The sequence below is a fragment of the Hemiscyllium ocellatum genome, unplaced genomic scaffold (assembly GCF_020745735.1).
Source record: "Hemiscyllium ocellatum isolate sHemOce1 unplaced genomic scaffold, sHemOce1.pat.X.cur. scaffold_585_pat_ctg1, whole genome shotgun sequence".
NCBI lineage: Eukaryota > Metazoa > Chordata > Chondrichthyes > Orectolobiformes > Hemiscylliidae > Hemiscyllium > Hemiscyllium ocellatum.
The window spans coordinates 196,916-212,401 of NW_026869124.1; the positions used below are offsets into that span (position 1 = coordinate 196,916).

The 15,486-nt window shown below is 45.3% G+C and overlaps 1 long non-coding RNA gene across 1 annotated transcript; it reads left to right on the forward strand.

Annotated features, from left to right (window-relative positions):
• The first annotated feature begins 5,143 nt into the window (after window positions 1-5,143).
• LOC132813966 (uncharacterized) lies at window positions 5,144-15,058 on the forward strand. The gene is made up of 2 exons (XR_009644245.1): window positions 5,144-5,171; window positions 14,281-15,058. It is a non-coding gene; the product is annotated as an uncharacterized LOC132813966 (long non-coding RNA).
• The last annotated feature ends 428 nt before the right edge of the window (window positions 15,059-15,486 follow it).

Below are 15,486 nucleotides of genomic sequence, written 5' to 3' on the forward strand. Positions count from 1 at the left end.
CTGTAGGTCTGGAGTCCCATGCAGACCAGACCAGGTAAGGATGGCATTTTCCTTCCCTAAAGGTCATGAGTGAACCACATTGGTTTTTTCAACAATTGACAATGGATTCCTTGTCGTCACTAGATTATTTTTTCCAGATATTTATTGAATTCACGTTCCCAAATCTGCCGTGATGGGATTCAAACCCGGGTCCCCAGAACGTTATCTGGGTCTCTGGACTAACTGTCTAGTGATAATTTCACTCCGTCATCGCTGCCTCTTAGAAAATGAGGCAGGGTGAGTGACTGAGGTATCAGTGGGGCAGCACATCAGCACTAAAGACCCCACAGTATTGTGGCTCAGTGGTTAGTGCTGCTTCCTCAGCTCCAGGGACCTGGGTTTGATTCCAGCCTCGGGCGACTGTATGTGTTGGCACATTCTCCCCAGTGTCTGTAAGGGTTTCCTTCGGGTATTTTAGTTTGCTCCCGCAGTCCAAAGATGTGTAGGTTAGTTGGATGAACCATGTTAAATTTCCCATAGTGTCCAGGTGCAGTATATGAGGTTTTGGGATGTGCAGGCAAATCTCTGCCTGATGTGAAAAGATCCCTGTGGGGTCTTGGACAGAGGTCAGAGGGAGGTGTGGCCGCATGTTTTACATCTCCCATGGCGGTCAGGGAGGGTCAAGGGTGTGGAGCGTGAGTTGGTGAGAGGATGTGGACCCAAGAAGGGAGTTGCAGAGGGAATGGTCTCTTCGGAACACAGATAGGGGTGGGGAGGGAAATATGTCTCTGGTGGTGGGGTCTGACTTCACGGAGCAGAAATAAGAGGTTAATATGCTATATCTGGAGAGTAGTGGGGTGGAAGGTGAAGATCGCAGGGTTATATTCTTTATTGTGGCTGGAGGGGTGGGGTAAAGGCGGAGGTGCGGGAAGTGGAGGGTATATGTTGGAGGGCATTGTTCATTAAGTCGGAAGAAAACTATGGTCCATGAAGTAGGCCTTTCTGGGATGTCCTGGAATAGAATCCAAAGAGATGAAACAAATATATCACAGACAAAAGATTAACTGGACCAGACAATATGACCCCTTAAAGGTCAACAAGGCTGCCTATGGAACCACAGGGGGTGTGAAATATATGCAAATATTTCACATCATTTTTACTGGAGAAGTATATGGAAGCTCGAGAGATTGGAGAAATAAACAGTGATAACTTGAAAAGTGTCCATGTTACAGAGGAGGTGGGACTGGATGTCCTAAATTGCATCAAGGTGGATAAAGCCCTGGAACTTGATCAGGTGTATCCTGGAACTTCCTGGAAATCTAGGGAAGTGATTGTTGGGCCTCTCCTGAGGTATTTGTATCGTTGATAGCAAAAGGTGAGGTGCCATTATTTTAAAATGTAGTAAGGAGAGGCCATGGAACAAGAGAACAGTGAGCCTGAAGTCAGTGGCACGCAAGTTGTTGGAAGGGATTCTGGGGGACAGATATCCATCTACTTAGAAAGGTAAGGAATGATCAGGGAGAGTCCATGTGGCTTCGTACATGCACAATTGTGTCTCACTAACTTGAGTGAGTGCTTTGAAGTGACAAAGAAAATTGATGAAGCCAGGCGGTGAATATTGTTTATATGGACATTCAACCATGTTCCACAAAGCAGACTGGTTAGCAGGGTTAGATAACGTGGAATGCAGGGAGAGCAAGCCATTACAAAAGTACCTTGAAGGTAGGAGACAGAGAATGACGGAGGGTTGCTTTGTGTACTCGAGGCCTGGGATCAGTAATGTGCTTCAAGGATGTATATTGGGCCCTTAAATAAATGACTTGGATGTGAATATATGAGGTATGGTCAGTAGGTTTACAGAAGACACCAAAATTGGAGGTGTAGTGGACAGTGAAGAAGGTTAGTTCAGAATACAACAGGATCTTGATCAGATGGGCCATTGGAGCAAGGAATGGCAGATGGAGTTGAATTTAGATAAATGTGAGCTGTTGTATTTTGGAAAGGCAAATCAGGGCAGGACTTATACACATAATGGTAAACTCCTGGGGAACGTTGCTGAACAAAGGGACCTTGGAATGCAGGTTCATAGTTCCTTGAAAGTAGAGTCACAGGGAGGTGGTGGAGTGAATGCAGCATTTGGTATGCTCCCCGTTATTGGTCAATGCATTGAATGCAGCTGTTGTAACGTCATATTGTGGCTGGACAGGACACTGATTAAGGTCCTTCTGGAATTCTGTTTTTAGTTCCAATCTCCCTGTTCTTGGAATAATGTTGAGAAACTTGAAAAGGTTAAGAAAACGTTTGCAAGGACTTTGCCAGGGTTGGACGATTTGAGCTATTGGGAAAGGCTGAATAGGCTGGGAATATTTTCGCTGGAGAGTTGGAGGCTGAGAGGTGGTCTAATAAAATCATGAATGGCGTGGATAAGGTGAGCAGTCAGGGACTTTTTCCCAAGTTCGGTGGGTCCAGAACTAGAGGGGACAGGCTTAAAGTGAGATGGAAAAGATTTACAAGGGATCTAAGGGGCATCTTATTCATGTTGAGGGCATTGCAAGTCTGGAATGTACTGCCAGAGGAAGGGGTGGAGGCTGGTACAATTGCAGCATTTAAAAGGTGTCTGATTGGGTACATGAAGAGGGAGGTTTTAGAGGGATAAGGGTGAACCGTTGGCAAATGGGACTCCATTAACGCTCTGCGTTATTCGTCAATGCATTGAATATAGAAGCTGGGATGTCATATTGTGGCTGGACAGGACAATGATTAAGCCACTTCTGGAATTTTGTTTTCAGTTTGAATTTCCCTGTTCTGGGAAGGATCTTGTGAAACTTGAAAAGATTTGGACAAGATTTACAAAAACGTTACCAGGATTGGAGGATTTGAGCTACAGGGAGAGGCTGAGGAGGCTGAGGCTATTTTCACTGGAGAGTCAAAGACTGAAGGTGACTTCATAGAGATTTATAAAATCACGAGGGGTGTGGAAAAGGTGAGCAGCCGGGGTCCTATTTCCTCAGGTTAGGTGGGTCCAAAACTAGAGCACATGGGTTTAAGTTGAGAGGGCAAAGCTTTAAAAGGGATCTAAGTGGCGATGTTTTCAAGCTGAGTGTGGTGTGTGTATGGGAGGGGCTACCAGATGAAATAGTGGAGGCTGATAAAATCACAACATTTAAAAGGCTTCCAATTGGGTACATGAATAGGAAGGGTTTTGATGGATGCAGGCCAATAGATGGTAAATGGGAATCCATTAGTTTAGGATTCCTTGTTGGCACGGATGAATTGGACTGAAGGTCTGTTTCTTTGATGTTAATAAATTAAGATGCATTCCTCTCTTTTGTGGAGAGCTAGCTGAAGCATAGATAATTATCCTTGGAGCTGAGAAGGTGAAGCAGTGATTTCGATCTGGTGCAGATTTGATTCCAAAGTTTTGAATTTGCAGAGAGAGAGGAATTGTTAACACTCACAATTTTTAGTAACTACTTTCAAGTAATTGGCAAATAATACAAGGTGAAAATGTGAACACTATTTTACTCAGTAAGTTCTAAGCATCTGGAACAGTCTGAACGACACAGATTCAGCAGGCATTCTCAAAAAGACTTGGAATTTTACTTTTTAAGGAGAGATTTGGGGGGCTGTGGGCACATGGGAGGGGACTTGGGACAGATTTGCAGCATGTCCAGAGGGGGAAAGTACAGCCCCAATGGGCTGAATAGCCTCCAGGCCCTGTGCTCTGTGATACTGCCCCATTCACTGTGAATGATGAAGCTCATCCCAGGGCAGAGAGAGGGATTAGCCCTCCACTCTCATGACAATTGTGCCCGGCTGATTAACGGCAGCTCCAGACCAATGGGAGGAGAGTCTGTGTGGTCCTGCAGCCAATGGGAGTGAATGAGGGGTTTGGCCAGAAAGACAACACCTGTCCATGAGCTGTGCAGGTCCAGTGTCACTGGGTGGGGGTGGGAGAGACAGCAGGGACTGGGACAGAGGCTGTTGGACCTGAATTACAAACTCCCGGTAAATTAAAACCAAAAGAACTGTGAAAGATGTAAATTAGAAACAACAACCAGGGGGTTCTGGAGAAGGTCTGGCAGCATCTGTGAAGAGAAATCAGAGTTAAAGTTTAAGATCCGATGTCCCTTCCACAGAACAGATGTTACTGAGGAAAAAAAAGTCAGTTTATTTGCAGAAGATAGTGTGGGGGGAGGATATAAGGAGTAAAGAATAGGTGGGGATCGAGTGAGAAGGACAGTTGGATAAAGGAGTGGATAACGATCTGGCTGGGGGAGGGTGACTAGCTGTTGTTGGAGACTGTTAGTGGCTAACCATAGGTAGTGTGTAATGACAGGCTGTGAGAACAAGGCCTGGTATGTGGGGTAGGGGGCTACAACATGGGGTTGGTAAGCTATGGTTAGCCACTAACTGTCTCCGTTGTAAGCTGTTGCCCACCTATATCACTCCACAATTGGAGCTGCTGAGGACACAAACCTTTGGAATATCCTCCCTCACCCCCTCTGTCCACCTTAAAGACGTATCTAAAAATCGTTCTCTTTAATCAACGTTTCCATCATTCGTGAAGCATTTTAGGAGATTTGTTAATGTGGAAGGCTCCATACAATGCAGGTAGTTGTTGTTATTGTCTGACATCAGGAGAAACAGGGATGAGTCCTCTCTCTCTCTCACCTGATGAACAGCAGCAAAAGCAGGAAGCACTGAGAATGCTCCAGCCCACAATGGGCCTCGGATTATTGATGTCAGTCGGGGAACGGGGGCTAGAGGTGCTAGTTGTTCCTTCAACCAATCGGAGTGAATGAGGGGCGGGACAATACTCAACCACGTGATAAGCTTCACTGACAGGACAGTGTTGTTGTGACCAAGGCATTGGAAATGTGTGAAGGTGCAGGGCAGGGGAAAGGAAAGACCCATATTGACCAGGAAGAGAAACAAACTTTCATGGTATGGGATGAGAGGTTTTACAGAATTTAGTGCACATTGTAAAACACAAATTTGCAAATCCCAAATTCTGCACCATTTCCCTCCCTATAATGCATTTTGCACTCCCTGAAAATCAACTGTGTACTTCTCCCTCCGCAGATGCCAGTGATTAATGCCAAAGCCCCATTGCCTGTGGAGAAGGTGATGTTTGAATTCCTTGTACTGCTGCAGTTTGTGTGTTTAAGGTGCTCCCACAATGTGGTTGGGTAAGTGCTGTTATAGATTATTCACTCAGCGACTGTGAAGAGTTGACATTGTGTGTGCAAATCAACAACAGTTTTTTTTTATCATGTTTATAATTCCAAAGAAATACTATTGAGAACTTCTGACATAAGGCCATAGATGGGCATATTAGATCAGGTGATCAAAAGAATTACCAAATAGGCAGGTTTTCAGGAATACCTTAAAGGAGGAAAGCAGGTCTGAGGGGGTTAGGGTAGGAATTCCAGACGGTGTTGCCTTGGCAACAGTAGAAACAGCCAATCCGGTGAAGCAATGAATAAACACATCGTTGGGAGTCTGAAAGAAAATGAGTTGTCGGGATCTCACAGGTTGTGCGGTGCAGGGAGACAGGGATGTTCACAGCCAGGAATTACATCAAGGGACAAAATTTTAAATTGTTTCTTGTTAATAGGAGCCTATTTGATGAATCAACAAGTTTTGGTACAAGTGAGCACTTGGGCAGGAGGGTTTTAGATACTCTTGAGATTGCATGTAAGTTGAATGTAGGAGGCTGGCCAGGAATGTGTTTGGGTAATGAAGTCTGGAGATAACACAGGGATGGACGAGTATTTCAGCAAATGAGCTGAGTCTAGGGTGGAGTTGGGTGATGTCACTAATGTAGGAATCGTGTTTTTGGAGTTGGACTCCTCCTTCTCATCACTCCCCCTCACCAAATCACAGATATTGTTCCTTGTTCTGTCTGTCTTTTCTGGTTATGTCCTTCTCCCCCATTCTGCTACAAACTAATATTTTGACTTCACCATTGTTGCAAAAACCTGCTCCATCCCCACTCTCCCTTGCCTTTCTGAATTCCTTGTATTTGGTGTCCCTTAAGGATCTCTCCTTGGTCCCTCCTGTTTCTCACCTACATACTCCCAGGCGGTGACACCGTTCAAAAGCACCGTGTAAGGTTTCACATGTACACTGACAATGCCCAGCTCTCCCTCCCCATCATCCCTCTCCATTACTCAGTTATCAAACTGCTCATCACACTCCCACTACTCGATTAGCTGCAATTTCCTGCAATGGAACATTGCAATGGTTAAACCCATTGCCTTCAGTTGCTATTACAAATTCATTTCCCTAACTGCTGAGCCCCTCCTTCTCTCTGGGAACTGTCTGAGGCAGAACCACACTCTTCACAATATTGCTGTCATATCTGTAACCCCAAGTTGACCTTCTGATCAGACATCTACACAATCACAAACACCAGGAATTCCAATCTCTAAAATGTTGCTTGTCTCCACCTCACCCCAGCTCCATTGCTACTGAAACCCCTTACCTGTGTCGGTGTTGCCTTAAACTTGACGAATGCAAAACAGAACACGTGATTCCACGACTATCCCAGAATCTGGTTCCAAATTCCCTCATGATGGGAAACATCCTCTCAGTATTTACCCTGTCAAACTCCTTGAGAATCCTACATGTTACAATGAGATCCCCTTTCATTCTTCCCAAATCCAGTGAGTAGAATCCCAACATCTTCAGCCTTTTCTTAAAAGATAATCCCTGCAAACCAGGGTTCATCCCAGTCAATTTTCTGTGAAATGCCTCTGATGAAATGATGTATTTCCTTAAATAAAGGGACCAAAACTTCTGTCGTTACTCCAGATGTGGTCTCACTCGCACTTTATAAAGTTCCTCTCAGGTATATACTACAAACCACTCCCTTTAAACTTGCACAGATGTTGTTGAAAATGCTCAGCAGGTCATGCAGCATCTGTGAAGAAAAATCAGTTAAAGTTTCGGGTCTGGTCACCCTTCCTCAGATACGTTAACTCTAATTTCTTTTCACAGATGCTGCTAGACCTGCTGAGCTTTTCCAGAAACTTCTGTTTCTCTTCCTGGTTTACAGCATCTGCAGTTGGTTCGGTTTTCATCTCCTTTAAACTTGCCATCTCTCCTCTAGAATTTGCCATTTCCATCTTGGAAAAAAGATTCACATTTATTTGGTCTCCCCTACCCTAGGGAAAAAGAAACCATGACTAGTCACCCTATCATTGCTCCCTCATAATTTTGTAAAGTTCAATAAAGCCACCTAATGTGTCCAGTGCTGCAGGGAAATAGCCTCAGCCTATTCAGCCTCTCCCTATGGTTCAAATGTTCCAATACTGGCAACACCCTAGTAAAACTTTTCTGAACTCATGCAAGTTTCCCAACATCCATCCTATAGCAGGGAGACTGGAATTGAAAGCAGTCGGGGGATTCCAAAAGTGGCCAAGCCAAAAAACTGTACAACCGAAACCTGATCTCTCAACTCCTATCCTCAATGCACTGCCCAATAACAGCTAGCATACCAAACACCACCTTCACTGCCCTGTCTACCTTCAACCCCACTTTCAAGGAACTATCAACCCACACTGCACGTTCTATTTGTTTGTCAATACTTCCCAGGAACTTGTCATTAAGAGGTTGAGTCCTATTCTGGTAACATCTTTCTGAAATCAGGGAGACCACAATTAAAAATGCAGTATTCTAAAAGTGGCCTCACCAATGCCCTACTCAGCCACACCGTGACCTCCTAATCCCTATACTCAGTGACAGAATCCCCACAGTGTGGAAGCAGGCCTTTCGGCCCATGAGACCATACCAACCATCGGAACAGCATTCCACCCTAATTCAGTATACTACCATTACCCAAAGCTAATCCAGCTAACCTGCATGGCTTTGGATTTGTGGGAGGAAATTGAGAGCACCCAGAGGGAGTCCACGCAGACACACAGGGAGAATGTGCAAACACCACACAGACTGTGGAATCAAACCAGAGTCCATTTATTGACCAGTGCATTCTATTAAAGGTCAGTGTCCCAAATGCCACATTCAGCATCTGATCTCCTACTTTCCAGGAACTATGCAGTTGTTCTGGACCATTCAGAAGGAATTAAGGTGAGGAGAAGAAAACACAAACAGGGTTGAGTTGTAGATCTATAAAATAACTCTCCATCTTCCCCCTCTCTGTTCCCCCGTCTCCCCCCACTCTGTCTGGTTCCCTCCCCCCGCTCTCTGTCGGTCAGTCCTTTGTCGCCCCCACACCTCATCGGTCGCACTCCCCCGTTGGTCTGTCCATCAATCTGTTGGTCTGTCCCCCCTCTGTCAGTCGCACACCTGTCTCTTTACCCCTCCGTCGGTCGCCCCCTCTGTACCCCTCCCGTCTGTTCCCCTCCTCTCTAATCTTGCTTTCTGTCCCCATCCATTTCTGTGCCTCCCCTCTCTATTCCCCTCTCTGCCCCCACCCATTTCCGTCCCAAACCTCTCGATCAACCCACCCTCTGACCCTCCGCCCACCCCCTCTCTGTCTACCCTCCCCTCCCAGTCCCCTAGTTCTGTATTCCCCCCTCCGCAAGGAAAATATCTTGTCTATTTACCCTATCCATGCCCGGCCTGATTTTAAAAATCTCTTTCAGGTCACTGTTCAGCCTCTGACGGTCCAGGGAAAACAGCCTATCCAACCCTGGCAACATCCTGGATGACTTTTCTGACCCCTTTCAAGTTTGAGAACATCCATCTGATAGGAAGGAGACCAGAATTGCATGGAATATTACAAAGTTGCCGAATCAATGTCCTGTACAGCCGCAATATGACCTCCCAACCCCTCTACTCAATGCTCTGACCAATAAAGACAAGTAGACCAACTGCCTTCTTCACTATCCTATCTACTTTCTTCTCTACCTTCAAGGAACTATGAACCTGCACTCCAAGGACTCTTTGTTTAGCAGCACTCCCCTGGAAGTTATTATAAACTAAGTCCTGCTAAAGTTTGCTTTTCCAAAATGCAGCAGCTCGCATTCTTCTAAACTGAACTCCTCAGCCCATCACACATCGGATCCAGATCCCCTTGTACTCTGAGGTAATCTTTTTCCCTGTCTACCACACCTACCATTTTGGTGTCATCCGCAAACTTATTTACAATACCTCTTATGTTCACATCCAAATCATGAATGTAAATGGTGAAAAGTAGTGGATCCAGCACGATCCTTGTGACACTTCACTGATCACAGGCCTCGAGCCTGAAAAGCACCCTCTGCCTTCTACCTTTGGGCCAGTTCTGTACTCCATACGATCTAACCTTGCTGACCAGTCTCCCATGAGGAACCTTGTCAAACACGTTACTGAAGTCCATGTAGATCATGTCCATGCTCTGACCTCAGCAATCCTCTTTGTTACTTCTTAAAAAAAACTGAGTCAGATTCATGAGACATGATTTCCCATGCACAAAACTGCTATTAATATCCAGGATTTAACTCTGTATACCGGGGTCTGCGTTACCCAGTTATAGGTGTTAATATTCTGGATGAAGTTCATGTACGCCAGCATTTTGTCAGTGACTGTGTATTGAGTCTTGTTAATGTCACCAACACAGTTGAGTTCCTTTTGAAAGGCAGTCCCCGTATCCCTTGCCCACCAGGAAATAGTGGCAGTGTCCTTACCTCTGGACCAGGAGGATCGGGCTCAGAGTTGAGGAACAGCATCTTTGAAGAGGATGATTAGAAAACCTGCCCAAGCCACCAGGCCATGCTGTCTCCCAGCTGTCCCTGCCTGAGTCTCCAAACAGAACCTTCCTGTAGTTTCTCTCCTGTCAGACTCTCCCATTGCTCAGTTTGTCCAGGGTCCCGTCCTGCTGCTGCTCCTGTCCCTCACTGACCTGTCCATTCCCCCAGTGTCGTCCACATTCATTCATTGTTTACAATCTCATTACCCCAGTTCTCCAGCCCCGCCCCTTCCCGTCCATAGAGATGGCTCAGTGGTTAGCACTGCTGCCTCACAGCACCAGGTACTCTGGTTCGATTCCGGCCAAACTCGGAGTTTGTGCATTCTTCCTGTGTCTGAGCGGGTTTCCTCTGGCTGCTCCAGTTTCCTCCCACAATCCAAAGATGGGCAGGACAGGTGAATTGGTCATTTTAAATTGCCCATAATATTAGTTACATTAGTCAGGGGTAAATATAGGGTAGGGAAATGGGTCTGTGTAAGTTAATGTTTGGAGGGTCGGTATGGACTTGTTTGGCAGAAGGGCCAGTTTCCATACTGTCGGGATTCTGACATATTGGGCAGCAGCTGCTGTCAATCACCCGGGCTCCTGTATGATCGGGAGCACGTGCTGTAGGAGGGGAGACCAGTGTATGGGCGCAGTGCTAGCCAATTGTGGGAGTATGCACAGTGCCTGGGAAGGAGGCTGCGGTTGTGAGGGATTAATCTGCCATTGGCATCTTCCTCCCTCTGGGAGCAGGACCCAGGGGAATGGCCTGTTTCCTGGTACCCTGACATGTGATCAGACTATTAGTGGTGCAGCATTTTGCAGAAAGTTATCAGAACTCTTTTTTTTGTGAAGATTCAGAGTTTATGTGGAAAGTGACAAGGATGGACCTGCAATTTGAGTTCTAATTTGGTTCATTTTAGTAAGACGGGTTTTGGCCAGAGTGTGCAGGAAGCAGGGTATGCAGGATGGTTGTCTTCAGAGGATTCAGCAACAGCATCCCCCCCTCACCCCCCCTGCCCCCCCCCCCCCCCCACCCTGGTGGACTCAGAGTCAGACTCATTGATTTGGTTCTTAGTCCGCAGACAAGAGCTAGGAAACTGAATTCAAAGAGAGGACAGAGAGTGTGAGAACTGGGTGTGGAGGGAAGGAGCGAAGAGATTGGTTTGGATTTCAGTTCACAGAAGAAAGAAATTGTTAGACTGAGAGTTAAAACTTTGAGAAACATGAAACTACAATTTAATACTATAATTGTTTTCTAAAGATCCATCCTGAATTAATGTGGTGAGTTGTTTTCTCAGTTGTAGGGTGCTGAAAGGGCGGATTTGTGGATGAGAAATTCAAATTGAACTTCCTGTTCAGATCTGATAGTTACTTGATCCGTGCTGGTCTGAATATTCATTGGCCTTTTCATGTGTAAGGAAAGGTGTGTATTCTGTCCGTGGGCGAACTATTCAAATCTGTGTGACTGGAAAAAAATACTGAGGTACAGCCAAGTCCATGTTAGTGTGGTGACTGTGGAGAGAGAGTTCATTTGTCTTTGAAAGTCTGAAAAATCATGGCACATCTTCCAGGAACAATTAAGCCACAGATTTGCTTTGTAGAAGGACAAGTCTTTAATTAACCATACAACCAGAAAGACACAAGGATACCTGCACCATGGGAAATACTATGAAAACGGGATTGTTGTAAAGGAGTTCATTCTCGATCATGGATTGTTGTCCCGTCGGTTCCAGTGCCGTGGGGAAACACTGGAAATATGATGAATGCAGTGTAGGTTTCAGTTATTAAACTGTAAAAAGTGCAGAACAATTTAAAAAAGGATGTTGTCAGGGCTCAGGGGTCTGAGTTATAGGGAAAGGTTGGACGAGCGAGGAGTTTTTTTGTTTAGAGCAGAGGAAACTGAGTGGGCACTGTTCTAGAAGTGTACAAGACCATGAGGGGCATGTATAAGGTGAATGCATTCAGTCTTTTTCCCAGGGAATCAAGGACTGGAGGGCATCAGTTGAAGGTTAGAGGGGAAAGAATAAAAGGGAAGTTGATGGGCATCTGTTTTACACAGAGGGTGGTATGTATATGGAATGAGCTGCCAGTGGAAGTGGTTGAGGTGGGTACACTCTCACAACAGGTAAAAGACATTTGCACAAATACATAGATAGGAAAGGGTCAGAAGCAGATGAGCTAAGTGCAGGGAAATGGGGTTAGTGTGGATGGACATTCCGGATCGCGATAGGCCAATTTGGGCCAAAGGGCCTGTCTCTGCTGCAGGATGCTATGACTCTAAGTGAATCTGCTATTTCTCCCACTAACTCTGCTGGTATCCTGGGATGTATTCCATCAGGGCAATGAGACTTGTGTACATTTAGCTCCATTAGCTTGCCCAGCTCTAACTCTTTCATGATAATGGTTATATCCAGGTCCTCACCTTCCTCAGTCTCCTTATCAATTACTGGCATGTTCTTCGTATCCTCCACTGTGAAGACTGACTGCTGTGTACTCACATTCCTAAACTCTACTGGATAGCAATAACTAGGTACAGAATTCTGAGAGGTCTTCTTTGAGTCTTTATTGATGAGACATGGCAGTTACCTGGATAGTGTACATGCAAAACACCTCCAGGCAGGATCAGGTAACTCCCCGCCTGTCCAATGTAAAGCTCCCATTCTTATACCTTTTGTGGTTTGGGACTTTGAATAGAGACTCTCTCTCTCTCAGTATTATCTCCATGGCAACGGTCAGTTAGGAAGTCTAGTTCATTTTCGCACTTTGTGCTTAAAACATACACCCCTGTGGCTCCCTCAAGTATCTGACAGGCACTTCAGTTTCAGTGGGGCTGTCTATCAGGATTCTGATATGGAGGAGCCGGTGTTGGGGTGGGGTGGACAAACTTATAAATCACACAACACTAGGTTATAGTCCAACAGGTTTATTTGGAAGTACAAGCTTTTGGAGTGTGTTGTGATTTTTAACGTGATCAGGATTATCTCTATGGTAACAGTTAAGTGCTTGAACAATTACAGAGGCCATATGTTCCCCACACAATAGGTTCCCCTCCATCAGTGTAAACTGCTATTCTGGCCCTGGGGACAACTACTCATCACTTTTCTCCCCCAGTCCTGTCTAGCTTTCTGTTGATCTTTAAAGTTTTTTCTAATCTCCTAGTTTCTCCTTGGTTATTGCCAATTTGTATGCCTTCTATTTCAATTTGGTAGACTCCCTTATTTCCTGAGCCACCCATGGCAGATTACTCCTTTTCGTACAGTCCTTCCTTTTCCCTGATATATACTTTTGCTGAGCACTTCGAAAAATTCCCCCACTGTCTGTCAACTTTCCCACGGTAAAGTCTTTGCTTCCAGTTTACATTAGCCAACTCCTGCCTCATCCTATTGTAGTCTCCTTTGTTTAAGCACTGAATCTTGGGATTGGATTTAATCTTCCAGCTTTCCAGCTGTGTTCTAAGTTCAACCAGATTTATCAGAAGAATTTTATCAGATTACGAGGTGAGGCGAAGTTTCCTGGGTGCTTTGCGTTTCATTGTCAAAGACCTTGGCTTTGTATTAAAGTATAGGATACATATTCACAACAGAGTATTCTGGACCGCACATACATGGACACTGTGGGCAATTTAGCTTAGGCAATTCCACTAACCTTTGGACTGTGGGAGGAAGCTCGCGCACCCTAGGAAACCTACGCAGACATGGTGAGAACGTGTAAACTCCACACAGTCACATCTGGCTGAAATCAAACCCAGGTCCCTGATGCTGTGTGGCAGCAGTGCTAACCACTCAGCTACATCTGCTTAAAATCTGCTACCCCTTATTGACCTCCCCTCCCCGCAATCTATGTTCCTTACATCAGAAATCAGGATGTGGAAGCAGATGTCTCAGTAAAATCCAGTGACAGCCCACATGTCCTGTGTGTCTGAATGGGGATCCTGTACACAACACCCTCCAGTCCACACTTTTCATTCACTATCCAGAAGCATGTCTCCAGTAGCTTCATGGGGCTACAACTCCCACAATCCCTGAGGCAGGGACTACGCGTGTGAGGGGAAGCCCAGAACTGCACATGTACAGAATATGGGCAGATTTTGGAGCATGTGCTTTGGGGTAATGAGCGAAAAGCATTTGACGTTGTGATTGGCTAGAGGAGGAACGCATCAGCTTGTAATATTGGCGGGTTGGGGGGTCAAAGTGTCACCACACCCACATAGGCCCAAGTTCCATCCCCAACTTGTCATAATGCTGGGAATCGACCAATGGGAAACAAAGAAGGATCTGACCCATTCTCCCAGACTGAAGGACCCTCTTCTGTCCAGGATCTGCTACCACTATTTCTGTCTCCTTTTGATTTATTCTGCTGTAACATTATTGACTTGCAGTAACTGAAGAGAAATGGAGTAAACCCAGAAAGGGTGCAGAGTCTAACGAGGACAGGAAGTGGTGGTATGGATCTGTTTACCGGTAACTCCATGAGAATGGGGGCGGGTACATTAGGGACAGCAGAGGCAGAATTGTGGGAGAGAGTAAGTGGGCTGGAGGGTTACAGCTTTGGGGGAAGAAAGGGGAAAAACTAGAATTGTCTGCTCTGAATTTCTAACCTGTACATATTCCTTTATGCAGTGTGCTAGATGGTGAAGATTTGCAGACTGAAATCTCAAAGTCATATGCAGATCCTGATTATGTTAACCAGCATTTGAAGAACCAAAGATAGAGAATGACTTGGCCAAAATTCTGCAACACTCTCGCTCACAGCATTGTCGGTCTATCTGCACCAAATGGACTGCGAATGATTCAAGACAGCAGCTCACTACCATCTTCTCAAGGGTAACTAGAGATGGGGAATAAATGCTGGCCGAGCCAGTGATGCCCATATTCTGGAAATGGTTTCTATCTCTAGTTGCTGAAACCCAGTTGATGTTAGTGCAGGATGATGAGGGACGCTGAGTGCATCCTCCAGAAGGCATCGCCATCACATTACCCCTTCCTACACCCACACAGTAACACAGCAACGTTACTGGAACAAAAGGCAGTGAACCCAAAGGAGGACTTAGATATAGTTCTTCGAGGTAAAGTCATGAAAGGGGATTGGAACACAGCAGGAACAGGAGACTGAGCTGGATGGTCAGCTGTTTCCCATTGAAAGGTGGAGCAGGATTGAAAGGCCGAATGGCCGCCTCCTGCTGCTATATCCCAGGTATGTATATAGCCACGGAGCCCGGGTAGGAAGGAGTGGGCAGGGATTCTCCAGGAGATTGCACTTCCACATCAGTTTTCAGTGAGAGATGGTATGATGGATTTTATTCAACATTTATCTTTAACACAAGGTTTGTGAGTTTAGTGTTAAAATGTTGTAGCTGTTTATTCCACAATAAATAAAACTAAAAGAAATGAAATGAAACTATCTGAATATAACAGTTTTTAAAAATTTCAAACGCCCTGTAAAACAAATCCTGTCTACTCCCGGACATCATCACTTTCCAGTTACTCAATCTCCAGGGAAATATTCCCTCTCTGTCTGAACCTTTTCTGTGATTTAACTGATGTTTAGTTCTCATTTTGTGAGCAGTGAAGCGTTCTTTTTTTCTCCACTTCACCAAGCCAGAAATGTGATCCCAGCAACCTTCCCACAATCAACATCATCATTAAGCTATTTGGGTTTTGGTTAACATCTAATCACCAGCAGTAAACCACCCGTGTAACCAATTGAATATTTATAAACAATGCTCCTTACAGGCAAAGCAAACTATTACAAATGACAAAGTGGGAAGGGACCAAATCAGAGTAGAGTTGGGTGAGAGGAGGGAGCAATGGAGATAAAGCACTGTA